At 40.6% G+C, this 15,987-nt stretch overlaps 1 protein-coding gene across 2 annotated transcripts in view; it reads right to left on the reverse strand.

Annotated features, from left to right (window-relative positions):
* HIVEP2 (HIVEP zinc finger 2) overlaps positions 1-15,987 on the reverse strand; it is a 96,529-nt gene that overhangs the window by 56,729 nt on the left and 23,813 nt on the right. The gene's annotated exons all lie outside the window — the stretch shown is intronic.

Raw genomic sequence — 15,987 nt, forward strand, 5'->3', positions numbered from 1 at the left:
CCATTTGTCTGCTCTTCTGTTGCCAAAAGGATAGGGTGGCTTGGCCAGGCAGCTGGTACAAAGATACGAGTACTCCTAGGGGTCCTCTGAGAGTGGGCAGAGAAGGTAAAAACATCAGGTCTCCGTTGAGCCCAAGATGGGATTTCTGATAAAGCCTGTGCTCTAAGCAATCCAAATAGGCTTCAGCAATATCACCACAGGTAATTTCATCCAAAAGTACCTTGGTGAAAAAGTGCCAGGGAAGAAAGCTCACTTGCACCTCAGAAGCTGGCAACTAAGCAAGAAACGCAGGACACCAGGGAAGTGTGATGCCTGGGAACAAGAGAAATTTGTCAGCAGAGAAAAAACATGAACCCTAAAGACTTGGGGTCTGCTCTCAGAGTTTTGGTTCTGTTATTCGCAAAACCTGAGCATTACTCTCTACAAAAATAAATTTAAGACCTCAGCAAGACTGGTGGTAAGTCAGAGCACAGGCTTTATACCAGGCATACCGGTACATACAGATCAGTCTCTGATACGGCACTCCTAGATGCAAAGACAGCTCATACAACAAAGGATGCACTACTCTCTTTTCGGGTCTGCCTCCATGGTGAAGGCACCATCACTGGCAGCTATACATTTATCCTAGGAATCAGAAGTGGGCATCTATACACCTCTGAGCAGATTCTTTTCTAGCAATACTTCTGGATGCCATACGACTTCTTTACAAGGAGGTGAGTTCTCTCTATCCCTTGTTCCTTCCACATCTAGAAAAGGAGTGTTTAAAATGTCCTCATTCCCAGTGCCTCCACGCTGTTCCTCAGGTCTAAAGGAGGAAGAAGGCTCCTCAGTCCTCGGTCCTCTGCTGTGAGGCAAGATCCCTCTGCACTGATGTCACTGCACTCTCAGTGTGTGCCCGGTAAGACAGTAATTTGTCATGAGCGTGGGCCCTATCCATACATGGCAGGCTGGAGGAGGAATGACCTCAAACTCCGTTTCTGATCCAGAGGGCGTTGTCAGAGCACAGTGTTTGAGTTTGATGCATGAAGCGCAGAGATATTTTCAGCTCCTGAATCACACTTCTGGCTCCACAGCTAACTTGAACTTTTCCTTAATTTTGTTTGCAATTTTTCACCTTCTGCTATCACCATGGGCCTCTCAGAAAAAGAAAACAAGCTGGTTACAGGAAAAAAAAAAAAAAAAAAGAATAAAAAAGCCTTATTATGAATAATAATGAATTTATTATGAGTAAAAATAAAATCACTTTTATTTTAATCACTTCTATTTTATTCTCCTGTATGTGTGGAGCAGTGGAATTAAACAAATGACTAATAGATTAGTGGTGCATCACAAACGTCTGTTGTTTCTTGTTTTTTTTTTTTTTTTTTTTAATATGCTATTAAGTGCTGACTGTGAATGTTTTCTAATGATTTTGGTGTCCAGTACAAGAACAAAATGGGCTGAAAAATGAGGCAGTGCAACAGCAGTTAGCCTGGTTGCAGCTATAGGAAAGCTTTGAAGGATCAAATTTGTGTATTCCTGCAGCTAAAGCAAAAATATTTTGCTGTACTTTTGCCATGAAACAATATTGACTTGACCAGAATTCAAGAGCATAATTTGAAACTGGCTGTAATGAAAAAACAGAGCCTCACTTTACAATACCAAAAGAATAAGTTTTAATTGGCATATCCTGCCAATTACAACAGCATCACCTCTCCGTTGCCATGGCCTGATTCCTGAATTCAATAGGAAAGCTCCAGGAAAATGAACAGACAAATTATGCAACCTCAGTCACAGCTGAGCAAGTCATTTAGGCATACACTTAATTCCATCTCTAAGCGGTAAAGCCAGCTCAGCAAAGCAAGGCATGTGCTCAAGTCAAAGTGAATAGGTGGCATGCATCCTTCCAAATGTTTTGTTTTGTTTTCCCCACGGAGTCAGGATGTAGCATTAAACTTCCCCTGATTTCCTTGGAGCTCATTGTGCTGAAAGAAGGTTGAGTTCACTCACACACATACAGTCTTTTTAACACATCACACACAGTCTTTTTAACTCATCCATAGACTGATTAAGCAAAACAAATAAATAAACAAAAAGACCAACCATGTGGGACATATCCTTGAGCAGAGATAAACATGCATGCTACTCACTGATTACAGGGAAGCACAGAGGCAGGAGGAGGTGATGCAGAAAAGATGAGGTAACAAGCAACCATAAGGAAATCCCATGCATCCACAACTGCTGATAAGCCCTGTAGTGTTTTCACATAGAAGTGGTAGTTTACTTATCAGCCAGAACAGGGAAAAGTCGCAGGCACTTAATTCCTTTACTTCTGTTTGTCTCACATCGCAATGAGGAAAAAGTAAGAAAAATGACCACACGATATGATAAGGGATGTGGTCTCTCCTAGATGCAATAAAGTAATTGGGCAGTCTCTGAAGTCTTTTCCTTTAAATTTTCTTTAATCTCAGCAAGAAACATTAATCTAACGGAGACAACTTCCAGGCAAGCATGGATCCCCAGGAGCATTCCTTGACTGCAGATAATTGGGGGGGAAAAAAGCCTGTTGCAGGCAGGGGGGCTGCATCAGTTTATGAGGAAGATGTATTTCATCACAGGCTGTACTGCTCACCTGCCGCTGCCCTCCTGCCCAGATGGAAGGGCTTCAGGTACCTTCCTGTTTCATCCACTCTCAGAGGTCAGTGCCAAAGGGTTGCCTGAAATCATGCTTAGCTGCCCAAGGCTGTTTTCTACTGTATACCTGGGCAGAAGTCTGGAGGAACCCAGACCCTAGACTCTACTGGAAGGGTCTGAAGTGGGTCAGAGACCTGATCCATTCTCTGCCTGAGGTTACAATCTATCCCTGCCCCAAGGCTACTGTGAGCCATATACGGAACGATATTTTGCAGGAATTAAACCACCACAGCAAAAGACACATTATGCAAACATCTTTCTTTTGAGATGACACAACATAGAGCATAAAGCATAAACAAAACCCAAACAAACAAAGCAGAAAAGCATTGTGGAATAATAATAAAAAAAATCGTTTCATGAAGAGCTTCTCTGCTCCTCTTACAACTATTAGGACAGCAATAACGCTGAAATGGACAGCCAGCCCTGAAAGCTGGATAAACTGAGACATAGAGAAAACAACTGAAAGCAAGAAGAGAGACTGAAAAAATAAGTGAGACAACAGATGTGAAGCAGAAATGCAATGTCTAAACTGCAGATGTAATTCAGCCAGTAGCAACCATGTTTAAGATCAGTTCATCCTGCTTTCCTACTCTGAGGAGGGCAGGAGTTTTCTTGTTAACAAAACTGCTATGGATTCTCCGCAGATAGTTGGTGGAACAGAAAAATTATTTCCTTCCACACCTAGGAGCAAAACTACGCATCTAAGAAAGGGAAAGCCTCTGACACCCCCTGGTTCCTCATTACACAGTTGTTCTAGTACAGCTGGGGAGCACAGAGGGTCACCTCATTAAAATCTGTGTCCACAACTACCAGAGCTGTGTTTTAGTTGCTGCTGGCCAGGGGTCAATGCAAGGCATTGTTCGGAGCTCTCCCTTGGCAGTGCAACTCTGCCAGTTCGCTCTCCTTTACTAGCTTGACTGTCAGAATTACACAGGAAAAAAGTCGTTATTATTCTACCAATGTTTTATAGACTAATTTGGCAGTTTTTCTAGCACGGTTTTAGTAGTTTTGATAGCATGCTAGTATGGGAAAGAAGGATTTCCACGTTGGCTCAAGAAACAACTCTGGCAAGACTACCTATTTTTAACATGGTTTATTCCTATTTCAGACACAGCACTTTCTCTCCCATCTGTTGACACAATTGTTTTGTTTCTTAAAAGACACAGTTGTCTGTTTCTTGGAAAGAAAAAAACAATGATCTCCAATAGCTGCAGAGAGAAACAGGAGACTAAAACCTCATCAAAAAGTGTGCTGGTCATAAGGTAATGCTGGCTGTTTCATGAGTGAAAAATAGAGCCTCTTAAAGATTCAGATGCTTCTTAAAAATTACATCAGGTTTTGGCTTCTCTGGTATTGTAAGTGTGACTATGGACTTCTAAAATTCACATCTGATATGCTCACCAGCTAAGATGGTTTATTGATCTGGGGAGCCTAGCTGCAAGCCTGCCATCAGTGACACACAAGTCTGCTCAGCAGGAGCACAGCCACATGATCACAGAGCCAGGGGCAAACCTTTTGATTCCTTTCTTTACTAACAAAAGGAAAATGTAATGACAGCACTGGGGGAGAGAAGGGAACACCTAAAATTATTAATATGATAGAAATTCAACTCATATAGCAGGACAAAGCATTAAGCAATCCTTTTGACACTGAGGTTGTCAGGCTGCTTTCTCAGATTTTTGATGTTTTTTTCCTCAGTGGATTGCTAAAGCTCCTGGTTATGATCGCCCAGGCAATCTGAAAACCTCATCTTCTTTCAAAGGCATTCCAGGCAGCCTGAGAGTTTGTAGCAAATAAAGCTGAAGCATGGCTGAGGTGGGACCTCTACAGATCACTACAGCAACCTCAGCTCTTGTAGGACAGCCTATTTGCTGGCATAGCTGCAATATGAAAACCTGATATATTAAAGGTCAGGACTCCAATACAGAGCAGACTCATATGTATTGTGTTTTAATTTCTTTTTATGCAGAGAGGTGTCTAGGGACCTGGAGAGGTGACAGAAAGATAAATCATGCACGACAAACTGGAACAGAAGACAACGCTGTATCCAGAATAGGATCTGTCTGCTGTTGCAGCTGTCCTAGCAAACTGTACTGACAGTGTGTCCCCAGCACAGGCTTCATTTGTACTAGCAAAATTGTATTATTTACTAGCATAGCTTTTTCCCACAGTTCCTCTTCCCTTTCCCAGCAGGTCAAAAGTATATCCATAAAGTAGAAGCTTGTCATAAATGTATCCACAGTGAGAGCTTCTGTGTCAGTCAGGGATCACGTCAGGGATCAAGCCTCTTTACACCTTTATTTCAGACAGTTATGTCAGCACAAGTCTGTGCAACAGGCACGTTCCTCATCTGCCTGGAGTGAAAAGTCCTACACCTGCTGCAGTGTTCTGGGCAGGAAGGAAGAGCCAGGCTGAGCATGCTTTTCCCACCCTGACAGGAAAAATTGCACCAAAGCAAGTGCCTGGGATCATACTTAAAGAAAGAACCACATTCACCATGATAATGAAAAATACATCTGACCTAAGATGTATTTTCAAGGAACTATCAGTGGATCTGCTTTCAGGAGCTGTCTGAAAAGATATTTTCCAGGAGTGCTATGTGCTATGTTCTACTGTTCACAATCACCCAAGTGATTTAAGATTTTGATGCTGTCATCTATAATCTTTATAATCTTTGTAAGAGAATGGGCAGTGACTTTAACGTGCCCTTGAAGAAACTAAGATTCATGAGGGATCTGACAGGGCATTCATATATCACTTGCAGCCTGGTAAAAGGGCCCACTTGTCTTTAGTCTGACAATGTCTAGAGCTGTGTTCCTTGCCCATCCCAAATTACCTAATTTCTTTACAAGGAATGCAGTACATATTACTGGAAGGCTGGACCTACTCCAGGCTACTATGGTTTCCATGGACAGGAAGCTTTAAGGTTTAGGATTAAAACAGCAGGAGGCCAAAAACTGAAGACCTAGAAATAACTATGCTTTTGCTTATGGATTTCAACCAATTCTGCAGAGCATCATGTAGGAAAACACAAAATATAGAAACTTGTAGCTATCCGATCTACTGCAGTATCTCATTTAAAGGAAAACTACTGGATCTATGTTTTTTGTTTGTTTGTTTGTTTGTTTTTGTTTGTTTGTTTGTTTTTAAGGAAAACTGGGACCTAGACAGTAGAGCTCTTCTTCCTCTAGCTGTAGAAGCTGAAGGTGGTCCTGTCCCCATTTGCTCCTGGCTGACTGAAGGCTCATGCTTACTATTTCATTCAATGTGAGCACTCCATCTCCACTGACCTTCAACAGCCACTGAAGCCAACCTGGCTGGCTATGCCTGCAGTAAGAAACAGATCACTTCTAAAACTCTTTCAACAAGTAGAATGGCTAGCTAGTTAGCAATGATCATCCGTGGGCAGTGTCATCTTTAACCTTTACAGCACCATGAGAAGGCAACACCTGTCCATTATCTGCAGCATAGATGAAGAAGTAAAGAAAAGGCATGATGGAAAACTTGAAATTCTGTATCATTCAGTGCAAACTGAAGAAGTAAACTTGGCAGGAACCCTCCCAAACTAAGAGCTCTGAATAATAATTATGTGGTACTTGACAGTAGACTCATTACTTTAAAGAAGATATAGAGAGTCTATCCTGAATTTTCAAGACTCAATAATGTTGTTGTGGTCAAGGTACCATTCTTTTATAATCTTTTCTTTTCTATTCTTTTTGTAACATCACTAAAAACAATATATTTTAAATTAGAAAATTATTTACCTTTGAAATACAAATGGCAATGCACATGAACAGAGCCTCCTCTGAGTTTATTCGTGTCTGTATTCAAGAGTCAAGTGGCCAAATCACATTGAAAATCTGGCTTTAAGCTGTCTTTGCTCTCTCTGCTGTGTTCAGCAGAAGTTTAGTGCAGCTGCAGTCAAAAGACTAAAGACTGCAAGGTGGCAATTTCACCAGGACTTGTCCCCTTAAAACCTCCAACTTTCATTCTACACTAGGGCTTCTGCCCAAAAATTAATAGAAAACAGGAAAATGGTAAGAGGCCACACTGAGTGTGGAAAGTCCAACTGAAGAACTTCCCTAGGAGAGGATCCAAGAAAGAGCATGGGACCAAAAATACTTTCAGACAGCACTGTCAACATGTTAAACAGCAGAAGTGTTCCTGCCAGGAAAACATAATGCCACCACTAAGAAACATAAGAAATCAAGTTAAAGGCCTCTCATAAGGGGGAAAAAAAAAAAAAGAACAAACAATAGCAATCGTTCAGAAACTCAGACACAATTAAAGACTAAGAAAGAAGATGAGTTAAAGAAAAAAAGGACAGAGAAGACCCCTAATGAATTCTACATCTCCCAAGAGTTATTCAAATTCCCATTTCATTGTTTCCAGAGATGAATACCACAGATTCTGATTCAGGAAATGTGAACAGATATGTTAAAATTCAGTCAATCCTTCCCAAACTGTTATGTGCCATTCTAGAACCTTTGTGACCACCAAAAACTGCTTAAATGATTAATTTTTATTTTATTTATTTTTTTTTTAAAAACAAGCTATTATTCTATCAAGACTGCTTAACAGGAGATGAGCAGAACTGACATACCTCAGGGAAAGGCCAGTAGCCAGCCAGCACAGCACACTTCACCTGCCCAGCTGCACGCCCTCAGGATAGGGTGAAGCACTCCTCCCTGCTTCTTTAAGTATCATTTACTAACACTCCAGTTCCCCATTACTTCCAAATTGGCTTTAAAAGTGATAAGTAAACAGAATCATTCTCGTTGGAGCTTATTCTTTTTTCATTCTGACAAATCAAAGAACTGCATCAGTTGAACTACAGAGCTGTGTTTCTGCACCTACATGCCAATGTTTTTTCTGTCACTTCATTACGACTAGTCCTGGCATGGACCAGTGAAGTCCCCAGTGGGTTTGCAGATCATTACAGCAACATGATTGGAAAGCTTGATCCAAATATCATAAAAGTCAATGAAACTTGGATTGAGCCCAACAAGAAATATTTTTTCCTGCTGTGGGTGGTTAGATAGACATTATACTTTTTCTGGTGAAAAAAGTGAGTGTTCCTCTATGTGCCAATTTTAATAACAGTACAGCCTGCTTTTGAACAATAAACTGTCATGAAAAAAAAAAAAAAAAAGAAAAAGAAAAACCATGTTTTCTGTGCTCGGGATCAATCAAAAATCCCACTGACCAGAGTAACAGTTGATTAAGACTACCACACTGTTCCATAAAGGAATGCATTTACACAAATACAACATACACATACATTGACTTACTGATCTGTATGTCACATAAACTCTCTCCTGGAAATTATGATTATGATGAATATTTTTAGGAGAAGAGATGTAGCTCTATGGTCATGGGCACACAGAGGTGTGTCCCACTTTCTGTATAATCTTACTCTCTAAAATGTTATACATTTCCCATCTTTGAAATACAAAGAAATTTCTGTGAAAAAAAAAAAAGTTTTATGCTAAGTAATAAAATGTTTTCAAAATAGTCTAAACATTCATAAAGTATTTTAACACAGATACAAGAGATGATGATTGGACTGGGTGATCCTGTGGCTCTTTTCCACCTTGCTGATTCTATGATTCTATGCAATTATTCATAAGCATTACCACACTACTGAATTTATGTATAATTATTTGGCATGTTACATCTGTTACAGTGAGTAAAGTAATATCGATAATATTTCTAGTCTATATGCTGTTCTTAGCACAGAGGGCTTTTTTGTCAGTAATATTTAATATACTAACTGGAAAAAAAATCTAATCTGACCAAAATCCAAGAAATGTACCTGAAGAGAACAAAAATAACATAAAACATTTGAGCTGAAAGCAAACTTTAAATGGGTTATCCTCTATCATCTTTAATAGATGTGTATTTAGTCTAGCCAAACAGATTCCACACCCTCCCAAGGCAGTTTGCTCCACTGACCTAAATGTTACTTCATAGTAACTCCTTTCCAATATTGAACAGTCACACAAAATGCTCTCTGCTGCTGTTTAATCACAGTATTGTTCTCCCTTTTACCTTCAGTAACACGTGAGGACATGTTGCTTCATTCTTCCCAATTCTTTTGGATGCATATGAGCAGTTATTGCTCTGAATTAGTTTTTCCAGTCTCAACATACCTAGATTTTATGTCTTAAATACTCTTTTATCTTGTGTTTGAGCTTTTCCATTTCACTGAAGAGCCACATGAATTCAGGTCATTTTTGATTCTTGATTATATGAGCTGAAGAGGATTTGATTTGAAATGTTTGCACCAAGTCTACTTAGTTTATGAGGCTTGAAGTAACCTTACACGTCTCCCTACTATACTGTGGCATTTGTTTTTCCAAATTTAATATTATCCTCCCATAAAACATCTTGACAAAATCACCCATACAAAACCAATAGTAAACAAACCAAAATACCAATAACGAACCACAGTAATGAGATACCTGGAGCTTAACACTGCTGTTCTTCAGGATGTGCTACAAAATTCCAGGGAACTCTCTCCCAGACTTGAACAGTTTTACCTCCTTACATAAACAGACATCTCCCACTAGAGATGCTAGGAGTGAAGGCATACTGGCACCAAGATGATCTGAGCATTTTTCACAGAATATATGAAGGCTGCCAAGTATACACCAAACAGTTCCAAGCTGCTTCTGATATGGCTAGTTAGGGTGCAGTCACGGCAAAGGCACAACTTTAATGGAATACGAATTAATTACTATAAGACCTCCACGCTCCCAATGTGGATCAGGGATTGGATCAGGGACAGGAACACAGAAAAAGCTGGTGACCTGCTCAACACTTACAGAATCTTTGGCTGAGATGCCTGGAGTCACACAGTTTATGTGCAAGACTTTTGCCAAGATCACGGACATGTGATAAATCTGCCAGTGCCTAACACTGACCATGGTCAGGCTACTGGGCTTGGAGCAATTTCTGAGCAATCCAAACATAAAGGTTTAGGTATTCAGATTCTGCATCCATAGCAGAAGACCTGACTCACTTTGAATATCTGAGGACTAACAAATATTTCCAAGGGTACAGATTAAAAATACTGAATTCATTTAATGCATCACAATACATTTCTGCATTTATGCAGAACTTGGGACTTCAAATCAATTACTTGCCCATAACGTTTAAAAAAAAATTACCAATGAAAGTATAAATCTAAGGAAAGTTGTAAAAAAGAGATTCTCGTACTCAAAGACTTTTTTCCTCTGTTTTGACAACAAAATTGCAGAGGGCATCCCAAAGACTCACCCCACAATTGCTTCAAATAGCTACAATGCATTATGCATCCAACCCGTTTTCAGAATCAATAAGGGAAAGGTTTGGATTTTCTTGTTTTTTTTGCCATTTCAACAAACAGAGGACATTGCTGCCAGAACTGTCTTTGCCTGCTGCCAGCGCACAAAGCTGAACACACGCTTAACAAGAGCAAAATGTGAGTAACTTAGGTATTGAAGAAATAGCTGTAAGGTCTGATACAAACAGACAAGCATTCAGTCTCCGATATGCAGCTCAGAAGACTGGCTTATTGACCATAAAATGAATTATATAAACCTATTTCTGTTATGTCACCTGAGACCTTGGTTAGGCCACAATTACTGTTATGCACACACACACATACATACATACATATATATATATATGTGTATATACCTTTTTTCCAGACAACTGACAAGTTACATTTCTTACATAATGCTGCTGCGTTGCTAACCCAAAGCATAATGACTGCTTATTATAAGGTAATTAGGTGTGCTGAGATCAAGAGTTGTCAATAATTTGATTTGCTCCATATAAGGTAAAAAGTTATCTTTGTATAAAGGCAATCCCAATTGCATCCTTTGAAAAAGCAACAAAACCTATTGCTGTTATTGGATTAAGTCATATCCTCAGATCTGCCTCCAGCCAGGCACTAGAGCCCATGTCCCTGCAGGTCTTTGGGATGAGGGCACAACACTGCAAAACTGTTCTGCTGCCTGCACTCCTGCTTGGCGTACAGGAGTGTGTATGGCTCCTTCACAGCCTTCAGTGAAACAGTTTGGTACAGAAAACTGCAGTTCTCAAGGCCACACAGATTTAATGTTTTCTGTATAGAAGAAGAACTTATACACAGCAAATTTACTTGATTTGCCAGTCTTGATTTTTATTTTTATTTTATTTTTTTGCTATTTTTGCTGTCAATTTAGTGTAGCTTATTAGAGAGTGAAAAGAAATGGCCTTTAGCAGGGATTTACATTCCAGTCAAACAATCTCAAATTCTTCCAGAAAGAAGAGCTACTGAACTGGGTTTCTAGCTTCCAAATAACTCCAGCACAAATTCTAGATGTTGACAAAACACTGTACTTATGCATTGCCAATGAATTGCTATTTAATACATTCCAATTTAAAATGATACCTGTGCAATTAGGCTCCAAGTATGTGACACCACATTGACAGTGACAGTTCAAGCAGGTATGTCTCTAACACCTTCCTGTCCACTTATATGGAAGATAGCCCTGTTTGCCAGGTCCACAACTGTTCCCCATGCCTTGATATACAGGCTGGTGCTGGCCACCAGCTTGTGCCCTGGTTCACAGCTAGAGGTGGGAGAAAGGCTGCAATGAAAAAGCAAAGTCTCCATAATCACAGTGCCCTCCCTCCACACTCCCAGCTGAGCACCTCTGTTGCAATCAGCCCCCACTCTCACCAACCCACAGCCCACTTCTGGGGGCTGCCTGAGCAGATGGAGCATGATCTGCTCCCATCCCGATATGCTGCAAGATAATGAGCAGGGGATTCCATTCCTGCACAATCTGCCCCAAATCAAGCTCTAGATGTATCTTCCAGTTCTGTTAACGTATTCATAGAATCCCATGCAGGAATAAAATTATTCTTCTAAAAATATTACAATAAAATGCTGCAAGTGATTGTTGTAAAAAAAAAAAAAATAATCCATCATAACGTCATTAAAAATTAACAAAAAGAAAGCATTAGTGTTGTCTTACTAACTGGAGGGTAGGTCTCACTGTTAAATTGGGAAGGGCAGCAATGGAAGGCATTTTTAGACTGGTGTATCCATTCTTTTGCATGGTTCAAAAGTCCTGCATAATTAATACTGCAGTACTTAATAAACGCTTATGAACCTACTACCTCCCTGCTTTTTCTGTTTAATTAGGTGATTGACTTCAGGCATACTATAAATTATAATGACAATTTAATTACTTTTTTAATGCACACACTTACAAGATTTATAAACAGGAACAGAGCAGTACAGTGTGCTAAATATAAGAAATACCATGAGCTGGAGTGCAGCACAAAGTGCTTCAGCCTGAAGCCTTTCTACAGCCCAAGCATCTGCAAGGCTGGGAGCTTTGCTATCTGCAGTGTCTGGAACAGTTTTCCCTTTCTCTCCTGAACACCCTGGTACGCTCCTCTCAGCTTTTTCTTTTCGAACCTAGGGCAGTCTCTTGGTTTCATAGCAGGAACCTAAACCAATTCCAAAGAGAAGTCAGCCAAGAACTTGGGTGTACCTTAAGTAAGTTGTCTGCAAAAATGAAAGACCCCTTCCCTTTTTTAAATAAATCATAAAACTCCCTTCTCATTTTATCACAATGCAGTCACTGTTAAAGCTCGCAGAGGGCTGAAACCTTCCACAATATTTCAGCTAGCATAGACAAATTGACAAAGACCACAGATTTCACAATGCCACAAGCAGACCCTTCCTGGTGAGGAGACAGCAATGTGTGTATGAAAATATTTTGTACTGCCAGGTGGGGTTTAGGCTCTTCTCCCATGTAACAGTGATAGGACTAGAGGGAACAGCTACAGGTTGGGCCAGGGGAGGTTCATGTTGGATATTAGGAAAAGTTTCTTCTCAAAAAGAGCAGTGAGTCACTGGCAAAGGCTGCCCAGGGAGCTGGTGGAGTCACCATCTCCAAAAGTTTTCAAAAAACATGGAGATGTGGCACTGAAGGACATGATTAGTGGGCATGGTGGTGATGGTTGGTTGTTGGACTTCATGATCTTAGAGGTCTTTTCCAACCTTAATGATCCTATGATTCTATGATTCTCAGCATGCTTACTGACAATGCTGGCATCTCTGTAACCAGAACTGCTTGAAGGGAGAGAAAAACAAGGAGACGGGGCCATTCACAGTGTGCAAATTCAGTGTTTTCAAGCCTCACCTAAAAAAGTGCTGAACAGTCAAGAGGGAAGTCTAAGCGAAAGTACATAACCAAGGTGCAGTGTTACAATATTGACTCTGGTTTTTCTTTTTTTTTGTGGAAAAAACTATCCCTGAGGCCTATCCCAGGCAGCTAGCCTGTACCCCTATGGCTGACTCCCCCAGCCATCTGAGGTGCACATGGAGCAGCACCTCAGAGCTGCAGAAGGGGATTGCAAGGGGCTGCTTTGTCTCTTTGCACTTTCCGCTTTCAGAGCAAACAATGGATCACCTCTGGAGCCAGCACTGCATCCAGCCTGCACACAGCTGGTGATTGATGGAGGGTCAGGAGGGCAGCAGACTTTGGGTGCACAGCCCTGGATTGCTTTATCAAAGATGGCAAGAGGCCATGTGCTACAATAACACAGCAAATACTTCCTTTTACTGCAGCACAAATTCCTTCCTCTCTGCAAGCTTTTGATTCTCTTCTAAGAGCATGTGCAAGTCCTACACTGTCAAAACTGTGTACGTGAAGAGTTGCATTTTTACTCCTGAGACCATTTGGTTCCAAACATTCTCCCTTAAATGGAGTCAACCATGTCTGGGCTGAAATCACTTGCAGTTGTAAATGAACCCCAGAGGTTCACAGACCCAATAGGCGGTGAAAGAAGATAGCTCTTCCTCCTTCTCAAAAATTGAAACTATACAGTAAGAAAACCTGTAATACTGCATAACTTACTGCAGCATTTCTCAATGAAAGTTTCCAGAAAGAAAAGCATAGTGCATTCGTAGAACTTAAAAGTTCTACCACAATATAAACATTGTTCCTGGTTTAAATGAAGCATTATGAAAGTAATAGTCTTCTGAAATACTGAGATACTAACATTTAACAGCAGTTGTACTGCCAGATTAATTACAATTTAATGAGTTACAAGAGCAGGAATATTGGTACAGCAGCACGATATCTTTCTGCAAAGTAAAACTGAGGCAAGATTTACAGTGTTCTGAAACAAGCTGTCTTACTATGTAAGGCCTTCCAGCGTTTTGTACCAGCTTACAGCACAGGTGAAATATTTCAGAATGTGCTGCAGTTTTAAATTTTCTTCCAGCCAGCTTCTTTCTGTTTCATTTTAGCTGGTTCTCACTCTGTTTATCCACCCAAATGTTTTAAAACCTCATTTAACTGCTCTGAGGGTGACAGTGTACCTTAATGCCCCAACAAGGACAGAAAGATGTAACGCCAGACATTGTTTCTAGAGGGTTAGGATTAGGCACTCGAGTCCAAAGCAATCTTCAAACCAGAGGTCACAGTTTCAGTTCTCTTCCCCGCTGACCAGAGCTGCAACATTAGGAAAATAGCTAGCTGCCCCTGCACAGGCTGCAGAAGCCAAACCAATGACAACCAATAACAAAATAATTGATTAATGACTACAACATCTAGCATTAGATCATGACTTGACAGTTTTGGAGACTGTGGGGAGCCTGCTCAAGCCTAGGGAGTGAAACCAGCAACTTGTGTTTTTGAGCAGTGCAAGGCAGGCAGCAGCACCGTGACACTGCCTACACCTCAGTGGTACAGGCAATATCATCCTTCCACACGTCACTGCTGGGGCTCCACAGTGGAAGGAGCAGGTAGCTTCCCTCCTGTAGGTCTCAAGGTATGTTACAGTACAGCAGTGGATTTGCATAATATCAGTCAAATGATGTATTACAAATTTCACCATCGATTTTGAACTTGAATGCTTTGGAACTGAGCAAAACAAATGGTGCTTATATTTGCAAAATGGGAGGTCTGAGGGTATAAGCATCTCAATTTTCTTACAGCCCTATTAAGCAGATAACAAGTAGGGCAAACATCTCCATTTCAATAAAGTGCACAGAGTTAAAGATTTAAAATATAATATTAAATAATATTAATTAAAAATCATAATGTGCACTGAAGTTTCTGAAGTAGGGAAAGCAAGCTTTTGCATAGCTCACATTACTCAGAAGCCAAATCTGCACACAGGCAACTTATTTTCATTCCTTTTTCAGAGAAGACTGGGAAGCTAATATTAGCATCAAACTGTGTCATATTTTAAATACTTTTTCCATATGAACTGAGAGATACCTGAGGAGCCACCTGATGTCACAGAAAAACACGTCGAACATAGCTTTTCTGTTACTCCCACCCTCAGGCTGTGCTCTAACACTCTGCTCCCCTTTGCTCAGAGATGGGAGTCATATGGTCCTAGAGCTAGCTAACTGTATGTACTTGTGAATAGACACCAAGCAGATAAATGCTAGCATGCATAAATTTGTTTTTTATCAATATATATTCTGGTACTTACTGTCAGAGTGATTTATTCAAAAAAAGTTTTCAAAGGCAAAGAGGAAAAAAAACAACAAAATCTATAAGGAGATAAATTCCAGTCCTGACTTAACTCCTTGCCACCGTGGACCCAGGATCCCAATTGAGTGCAGCAGAAGGCTAGGTTTCTCTCATAAAGCCAAAAGGAAAACTGCTGTGAATAACTGAGGAGCCCAAGAGAGTTTCTCCAGTCTGCTGCCTGAACAAAACCCCTTGCTAGCAGAACCACTTGAGACGAGCTGGACAACATGTAGAAACATGGAGGCTCTGCGTCTGAGACGCTATGGCATGGGGCAAGTGGAGCTGGTGGTTTTGCATGCAGCACAACATAAAGACAAAGGCAACCAAAAGGACAGAAACACATCACTTTTGCTGCTTGCGGATGCACCTACAAACACTCAGTTTCACTTCTCACAGTTATTCAAATCGTCCACTCCTCGTGGGTCTGCAAATCTAAGTTGCAGGTCACACAGAAGAGATTTATTAAGAGCCTGCTGGTGCATCTGACCATGACAAAAGGATAAAATAATTAAAAACAAAACAAAACAAAACAAACAAACAAACAAAAAGAACAAAATACACTAAGCATTTCTGGACCCCAGATTGACTTGGATCCAGTGGACACATTTGATTTCCACTGACTGCTGCCACCCAAAAATGTGACCTAAATGTGCTGTGCACCAGGGGTGGGGGGACAGGGTTGCACAAGTATCAGTGACAGTCACTCATGCCATTAGTCAGAAATCGAAAATTGAAAGAACCACTTTGACTGATAACAGAATGCAAGAAAGAGCTC

This window comes from Centrocercus urophasianus, unplaced genomic scaffold (assembly GCF_019232065.1).
Source record: "Centrocercus urophasianus isolate 14NV4802_14NV808 unplaced genomic scaffold, USGS_Curo_1.0 seq_10, whole genome shotgun sequence".
NCBI classification, from domain to species: domain Eukaryota; kingdom Metazoa; phylum Chordata; class Aves; order Galliformes; family Phasianidae; genus Centrocercus; species Centrocercus urophasianus.